The sequence below is a fragment of the Zalophus californianus genome, chromosome 7 (genome assembly GCF_009762305.2).
Source record: "Zalophus californianus isolate mZalCal1 chromosome 7, mZalCal1.pri.v2, whole genome shotgun sequence".
Taxonomy (NCBI): Eukaryota; Metazoa; Chordata; class Mammalia; order Carnivora; family Otariidae; genus Zalophus; species Zalophus californianus.
The window spans coordinates 13,570,642-13,580,006 of record NC_045601.1 but is presented as its reverse complement, the minus strand read 5'-3'; positions in this window follow the sequence as shown (position 1 = coordinate 13,580,006).

Genomic DNA, 9,365 nt, shown 5'->3' with positions numbered 1-9,365 from the left:
TGAAAAACAATAGTGTATGTGGGTAAGTATACACAAACGCTGAAGTCAAGCTTCTTAAGTTTGAATCTTGTCTCTGCTCTTGCCAACTGTATATTTTAACCTCTGAATCTCAGTTTCTTTCTGTGTAAAATAAAGGCAATGGCAGTAATACCAACCTCACGGGATTGTTATGAAGATTAAGTGAGTGAATAAATATAAAATTCTTAAAATAGTTCCAGGCATATGGTAAGTACTATGCAGTTTTCCTTCTCCTCTTCTTTTGGAGTCATTAAAACTTTCCTGCAGAATATGTTCCTAGTTTTGGTTCTCACTATTTCTCTTTTCTCAGCTAAGAAATATTTGCAGCCCCTTTTGAGAGAACGTCCATGTCTCATACCAGGTACATGCTATCTCACTCTAGATAAGCTCTATCTGGAGATGCTAGGCAGCCTTCTGAAATGTCTCCACCGCCTACCTTCCATAGACAGAACTGAAGGTGAGGACATTAGAATAAATTCCTTGAGAGCCTCAATCCATCTCCTTACAAAAGGGCATTTGGTCAACTCCAAATTGTAGAATGTTATCATTTTGTTATTTTTATGGGAATTTTGAATTCTAATTCTAAATACATGCTCAAAACCCAGAAAATAAGTAATCAAGTAACTAGATGTCTGGTGCTATCACTATTCACATGATAAAGCAATTGATGCTTTATGATCAAATATTATCAGGCATATCTTTAGGCAAGATCATGATACATTTGTTTGTGTGTTCTAGCTATACATTTCTTTCAGATACAGACAGACTGAAACTAAAGAAAGGAGAGGGGGTTAGTATGTATGTATGTATGTATGAAAAAAAAAAAGAAAGGAGAGCGGGTCAGGGTGATAGAAGGGTCAACATATTGGCACTTATAGAATTATCTTGTCAAAGAGATAAAAAGATTTTAAAATAAATAGCTCTAACTCTCCAGCGTACAACACTTTCATTTGTATGTGATTAGCACTGTATGAGAAATATTTGGTGGTACCAGTGATTTTCTAATTAAAACTTGAAGTAGAGTTGTTATTGTCGATCTGGCTTGTGAGGCACAGAATAGAATGATAGACAAAACATTCTGCTGTGAAGCAGAGAGCTGAGTTTGAGCTCGCCTTTCCCACTGTACCATCCAAGGTGACGGTAGCCAAGCTCATCACTGCATCTGAGGCAAATCATTTCAAGAATATCTTATCTGAATGAAGATTTGGAACAGGGTCAAATTATTTCTTAAGGTCTAGCCCAGATTTAACCTATAACTATATAATTATAAAGTTTTATATATATATAGTTATAGTTAGTCATAGTTATATATTTTCCCTTTAAGAAGAAATATACCAATATCATTATTAACAAAATTACATATATCTTCAAGTTTATTATTCAAAACATACACCTAGGGATATCTCCTTTGTAGATTTTTTTTAAAGATTTATTTATTTATTTTAGAGAGAGAAAGAGCGTGCACAAGCAAGTGGGGGGGAGGGGCAGAGGAGGAGTGAGGAGCAGACTCCCCAGTGAGCACAGAGCCCTGGGTGGGGGCTTGATCCCAAGACCCTGAGATCATGATCTGAGCTGAAACCAGGAGTTGGCCGCTTAACCAACTGAGCTACCCAGGCACCCCTCCTCTGTAGATCTTTCTACACTTCATTATAAGTTTTTGCTTACATATTTTTCTCTCCTACTAAAATGAGAATTCTTTGAGGACAAGGTAGAGGTCTTGTTAATCTTTAATTCTCCATGTGTCATTTACTAAGACACGGCCTCTCAGCCTCAAACCCACTCTTCCCCCTTTGTGTTGTGGTGATGAGTTGCCCCTGTACACGGCCTTTCTTTGCCTGTTGGCTCCCTGTTAGGCTTTAAGCTGGGAGATGGCACCAGAGGGGGAGAAAGACAGACTCTTTCCTGGTTCTTTCCTATTTTTTCTGTTGGCTGTACATTTTAGAATCACTCTAGCAAATTATCTCCAACTGGATAATGGCAATTTATTTCACTAGCAACAACTGATTTCAGATTGGAATTTTTCTAACCCCTACAGAACCAGATTCTCCGTGTTTCCCTTACAGATGCTATCCAGAGAAAGACCCCCTCCTCAGAGGCCAAAGTTTCATTTCAATTCCAGGGTTCCACCCTCAAACTTCGATGTTTTCATCATTTCAAGCCTCTTCCCCTTTGTTCTCTCAGCCCTAGGAGTAATAGCCGGTTCTGACAGTTCCTGCCTTCATACTAAGTCTATTTTTGCTTGTCCATTCTTCAGATGAATTTATCTGTGCTAAAATAGTCGGTGTGATTTCTACGTATTGACCGGACACTAACTGGTATGTGTTAGTACCTAATAAGTGCCACACCTGGAATAAAAAGTATCTATCAGTGTTTATTAGTGTTAGCTATTACTGCACTTTCAAGAGTACATTATAGGTTTTACTCAACTGTGACTGGTGTGGCCTTTCTGCATAATTAACTACATTTTGTCACATAAAACATTCAATTCCGAAGCAGATTTTTAATCTGTGAAGCTTCACGAACTATCTTTGAAAAGTATTTGATGCGCACGTTGTATTTGTTTTAAAGCATGAGTTGTTGAAAAACCATGCCCAGTCAACTCTGAGGGAATAAATACCCTGCCATGTCATTGCTCTAGACCTCAGGGCTTGTTAACGTGACTGTTTACGTGTGACTGCACTTCTGTCAATATTCAGAACTGAGCAAGATAAAAACCGAATTACCTGTGCTCTTCCTGTTTTTGTCTGGGAACAACTGTGAGGGAGTGCAGAGCAACTGGAAACAAGCAAAGACACATATGGATACTTAAATGGAACTTCCAGGCAGAAAGGTGGGGAGGGGGCTCACGGGAAATGTATTTAAAGCAGTAGAAATAAAGATACAAGAAGATGGCGAAATTAAGAGCTATTGGCTAACCTAGCACCTAAAAACCCCAGGAATGGTTTTATTTTGTGGGGCACAAATAGCTAAGAATCATTTTAGAGTTCACTTCTACTTGTAAAAAAAAAAAAAAAGATCAGTGCCATTGAGAGAGAACAATCTTAGGGGGAAGGCTCAGCTGTAAACAGCACAAGTGCGTGTGTGTGTGTGTGTGTGTGTGTGTGTGTGTGTTTTAATCAATGACAATTTCTAGTGTCTTTATTGTCACACTTCTCAGATCTCCCTACTGTAGCTCTTTTCCCACTGACATGACCTAGTTCTCTTAGTTACAGGATAATCTCCTTCATGGAAATTCTCTCCCTTCTAGTTAAAGATTCTACCTCATTAGTGTCAAAAGATAACTTTTTCTAATATAATTTTGCTGCATTTCAATTCATCTTGAACTTCATTTGTACCTGCATTGTTTTATTACTATAGACGTTTGATGTTTTCTTCAAAAATCCATAAAGATTTCTCAACTCAGGAGACAAGGGATATATTTTAGTCATCATAAAACGAATGCTAATAGTTCCCGACAATTTCATCATACTTTATACATTTTCCCATAGAAATGTTTCATTTAATTTTCATGGCCTTGTGAGGTGGACCAGCCCGATAAATCCCAAGGTTTTAGAACAGTAAGGAACCACAAAGAACACTCAGAATAAAGTTTCCATGACTGTAATAGTATGGTTTTGGCTGAAGGAACAAGTAACAGAAGATCCAATTTCAAATAAGTCAAACACAAAGGATCTCTCCTACCCCTTCCTTCTCTGTTCCTCTCTCCATGACATAACAAGAAATATGAAAGTCATTTGGTATGGGGTTGGTTATTCAACTTGCCAATTATGTCATTTAAAAAAACCCAGGCATTCTCTATCTTTTGTTCATCCTCCTTGTATGATACACCTATATTATTAGTCAGGGTTTTACAGAGAAAAAGAACAAATATGATGTGTGTATACGGAGAAAGAGATTTATTTGGTTCACATAATTATGGAAGCTGGCAAGTCTGAAATCTGCAGAGCTGATGTCCCAGTTTAAGTCCAAAACCCAGCAGCTGCTCTGGAACCAGGAAAAACCGATGCCCCAGATTAAAAACCATCAGGCAAGAGAATTCTCTCCCACTCATGGTGATTCTTTTGTCAAGTTCAGGCCTTCAATCAATTGAAGAGGCCCACCTACATTATGAAGGGCGGTATGTTTCACTCAGTCTACTGATTCAAATGTTAAGTGCATCCAAAAATACTCTCATAGAAACACCCCAAATAATTTTTGACCAAATATTTAGGCATCCCATGGCCCAGTCAAGTTGACACATAAAATTTATCATTACAACACCCATATTACAGAAGGAAGGAGAAAAGCTGCAGCAGGCTCCAGGCATTAATTCTTCACTAATTTCGATCGTCGGCCTACATGGAAGAGTGTATACCCTTCTCTCATGATCCATTCTTAACAGCAGTGGATCTTCCTATATAACTTTTCTTCAAATCTCACTGGTCATAATGGTACCCCATGTCCTTTACCAGGCCAATTACCACCTAGGGACTGGAATTTGTATGATCATCTTAGAGAAATCAAGGTGAAGCACTTGGTTGCCCAGGTTCAAAAGAATATCGGGGCTCCTTTCCCAAGGAAATTGTGAAGGAAAATGACTGTTTGTGTAGGTACTAGATAACATCTAACTCATTGATGAAAACAAGACCCCCTTCATCTGAAAGGCATATTTAGGTATTTATGGGCATTCTCTTAATGTAATTATTATGTGTGGTAACTTTAAAGTTATAGTTTTTTCAATAGTGCTTTTTAAGATTACATATTCAAACTCTGTTATCTCTAGTAACATTTCCTATCAAAAGTTACTCCTTCTAAATAAGCTTGACAGTCATACAAACCCTACCTCAACATTTCTGAGGATTGAGAAGTCCTTATTTTATTTTGCTAAACAACTTTAATTATTAAGTAGGTCTTTTCTATGTTTCCCCATAATGCAAAGCAATATATTAAGGGTCTACTATGTGCTCCCTATAACTTCCTACTGTTACATTTGGACTACCTTCTAGGGAAGCACAGGAAAATTCTAATTTTCTTTCCATATGACTGAGTCCCTTCACAAGTAAAGCCAAAGAAATCAAGTAGCTTGCTAAAGATCACAAAGCTACTTACTGGCAGAACTAAAACAACTTCTCTGTCTTATATGATATAATATTCTGCTTTTTCATGTACTTGATAGATATATTGATTTTCCTCTGACCTCTGACCCTTGAACTAGTGCCTGTTGATTATAATATTTCAAGTTTATTAAAAGAGAGAAGATAGTAAATAAGGAACTATGGCTAAATTATCTACTGTTGAAACCCATACTGTATGTTCTAGCAGAATTTGCTTTTGGTGATGCTGAAATGCAATTCTCATTTCCCTTTCCTTCTCCTTGTGTATTCTAAACTAGAATTCTGTTCCTCCATTGGTTGCTTTGTCCTTGAGCTTAGATTTATTGGCTGTATCCAAGCGGAAATTGGATTGTTGGATCCTGTTCCCATGAAAGGGGAGTTAACAATCATGAGAAGAGCAGTAGTCTGGAATAAAAACTAGAGGTGACCCTTGCATCTAAATGAACAGACTCTGGGTCTTGTGAAAGACAGGGGGTGTTTCTTTGCACCTCAGCAAGAGAACATGCAATTTGTTGTAACACCTTTCCACTGTCTAAAATTATAGTTATTCATTATAGGACACTAATATATTATGTCAAGATGCTAATTTTATTAATTGATTGGCATCAAAATATATGTGGATTTTGATATGATTAAGATGTATTTTGAGCTTTGTAAAAAAAATTTCCCTAACAACCCTAGAGAGAAATATGCTTTAAAAACATCAAAGTAAAGAGGACCCCCAGGGTCCTGGGGAAGTTGATTCAGCATTCAAAGGGAAATGGGGACTTCTTAATTTTTACCAAAGTTAGTGATTCATATCACCAAGTTCCTTGGATTTAAGCGGGAAGTAAGGTACAAACAACCAAACCATTACATTTCCCCCCATTTGTTTCGATGAATGATTCTTCATTGCTTAAGCTACCAAATTTCTGGTGGTGCAAGGTAGACAAGCATGAACTTTAAGATCTCATTATAAAACATGTACACTACAAATGGCTATGGGATTTCTTTTGGGATGATGGAAATGTACTGGAATTAATGGTGATGGTTGCATAACTTTGTGGTATACTGAGTTGTAAAATAATAATAATAATCATACAACTCACAAGCTGTGTCTGATCACTCCAGGGAACATCTCTTCTCTTCCCCATTCCCTGACTGCCATTTGTTAATCCATATGCACCACATACAGAAAATCAGAACATGATGGTGTCCAAAATAATGTTAAATTTATACGGTGTTTCCATATAAATCTATGACAAGAAGTGCAATGGTATTTGTTTAGGAGCAGGATGGAGCTCTTGCTTTTCTGCTGCTAAATGCATGTGTTCCATAACCTGGGGATGCACAGAGCAGGAAGATGAGTAAAGCAGCCTAGAAAAGAAGCCAGATTTTTTTTTTTTTCAAATTTTGGCTCTACTGTCTCATCCAACATCCTCTTTTAAGTATGCTGACTAAAAATATAAATTCTTCTTTATTATTGTCCCTCTAACTATGTCCCTCCTGTCCAGCATGGAGGCTCACAGTCCCCAGAGTATCTTTGACCTCTCCCTATTCTATTCAACGAGATGTCAGGCTAGAAGATTTTACAGCATACTGACATTATCAAAAGATTCTCTTCCAAACACCAGCATAGAAGGTTTTGAGTTTTAGAGGGATGCGTTTTAGCATAAAATAGGCTATTCAGAAACTCTACAGGCATAAAGTCATCAGTCATAAAGGACCTGTTCTAATTCACTTCAAATACAAGCTTAAGGGACTAGATCCTACTTTAAAAGCAAGATGCCAAGTGAGAGGTGGATGGTACTTTGGCTGAAAATTTTTATTGCTCTTTATAAAGTAAGTGCATTAGGGGAGAGTGAAGGTAAAGCAAACATGATTCCAAGAGACTAAGAAAAGCTAGCTGGGTGACCTTACATTTCTGAGACACTGAAGGAACCCTGCCATGTTTCCAGACTACTTTCTAATGTGTTTTCTACCTGAGGGGAAGTATAGTGCTTTGATTTTGGGTGCTGCCCAGGAGTATCTGTGCAGTAAGACACAGCACAGGGACTCAGGGCCAATGACCCCAGGATCTTTGAATTTCAGTGCTCCACCGCTTTTGGCCTCCTCATTGCTCTGCCCTAGTACTGATGAGGTTTTCTATGCTGGAGAACTGTCAGTTACATGGCTCATTTTATTATTTCACATCAAATGTCTGTGAAAATAACCTTTCTACACAACAGTGTTATGTAATGTGCTTTGATTCAATTTTACAAATGTGAAATGAGTGGCATCAGGGACATCGGCATGTCGTGCAGTAGCTGATATCTCCTTGTAAGTACCAGGCTCACCGGGAACAACACAAACCCTTTATACTTGTATGTGTTTACATTTACTCCCCATTTTGTCCTCTCCCAGCAAATATATTATCTGCAGGGGAAGTTAAGAATATATTAGCCTTTCCAGAATGAGGCTCCATCCCTCTATAAACAAGATGACCTAAATCCTCAGTGGAAGCTTCCAGTGCATGGATTAGAAGGTGGCCTGGAGACAGATGTACAGGCAGAGGAAATTACCATGAGCCTCAACCTCACAGCAGCAGAAGACCCTTCAGATAAAGAAAACCTTTTCAGTTTTGATTTATGCAATGTTTTTAGGGGGATTTTATCAGTGATCATGGAGAAGACAAATTTTGAAGGCATATCATTTTTCCTTCACAAGGAAGGTGATGAAGTTTTCAGGACAGGCCCGATGCATTTGCTTATTTTTTTGTAAAAATGCCTCAAAAAGTGACTATTTAGTAGAAAAGAAATTGATTTGAAGCCCTGCCAACCGAGAAAACTAACACATGTCCATACCTCCCATGAGAAAACAGCTGTAGGAAAAAGAAACACATTTTATATATAATGTGAAACATCCCTGGCTATGCAACAATTTTAAAATACAGCAAATTTCTACTCTACGTGTGTCATCTAGTGTGCTGCTATCCATTTAGAAACTGCTCAATAAATATTTAATAGTTGTCTCATTGTCATGGAATAGAGTGAGGCCAAACTAATCTTGGGAAAATAAGAAAACATAACTATGAAATATATTTTAAAAACTGGGAACAGCTTCAGGCTACTTCAAGTTGAACTCTGGACTGATTTTGGAACTTGCAGATGGGAAATGCACCACATACAGAAAAAACAGAAGGGCAGCTAGAGTGGGACATTATCCAGTCACAAGCTATATCAGACATTGGAAAATAAATGATTGTAGGAAAAAAAAATCAGTTCCAATTGCAAAAGTATCTTGCGTGAACATAGTATCAGTGTATTACGTTCTAGGGAGAAAGAAACAAATTCTAGTCTTTGCCTAAAGGATCTTATAGCTGAAGTATAATTGTTCCAGATTTAAGGTACATCCTAACAGACAGAAAAACTGAGGTGCTGAAAGTAGCTGCCTCTTCTGAAACACTAAGTAAATCTGAAACCACAGGTTTCCATTAAAACAGTGACTCTTAAAAAGTAGATTTTGTATTAAGGAGGGTACTCGTGATGAGCACTGTTATATGTAAGTGATAAATCACTAAATTCTACACCTGAAACCACGATTATCCTATATGTTAACTAACTAGAATTTGAATAAAAACTTGAAACAAACCAACCAACCAAAGCTAGATTTGAATGCAACATATTCTGTACCCAAAAATGTGAAAACAAGATTCCTGGTAAAAGAAAATAATAACTCTCTGAAATCCCAAAGCAAGCGAAAAACTCTTAAACCCAATATCCATTATTTGGCAGTAGCCGCAAGGAGAATGAAGCTATTTTGCCCATGAAGAATGAATTTTATGGATAAAGAGGAAAGGTTTTGCACACAATGGAACACTGTTTAAATTGGTCTCACTTTCCACAGCTCTTCTCACTCAGTGTAATTTGAATTCATTATGAGAAAAAAAATATAATGGGACATTTTTTTACTTGGGAGAAAACTTCATTTTTCATCAATATTGAGATGGTCTCCTCAAATCAATATTGAATTTTAGAATGAACTAATATAAGAAGGAGGGATGGATTTCAGGCCATTTCCTGTTGCAGAAAGAGACCCCAACCACCACTTCGGTTAGGGACCTATTTCCTTAGAGGTTTGCTGTGGGCACAGTGTTTGTATGCACCCATGGAAGCCCATGTTGTATCTGATTCTATGTTCAGAAATAATAATTTAAAAAAAAAAGTAGAGTGGCTTCCTTTGTTTTTACTTCAAACTAGAGATGTTAAAATATCCCAAGGGACACATTTGTTGGCA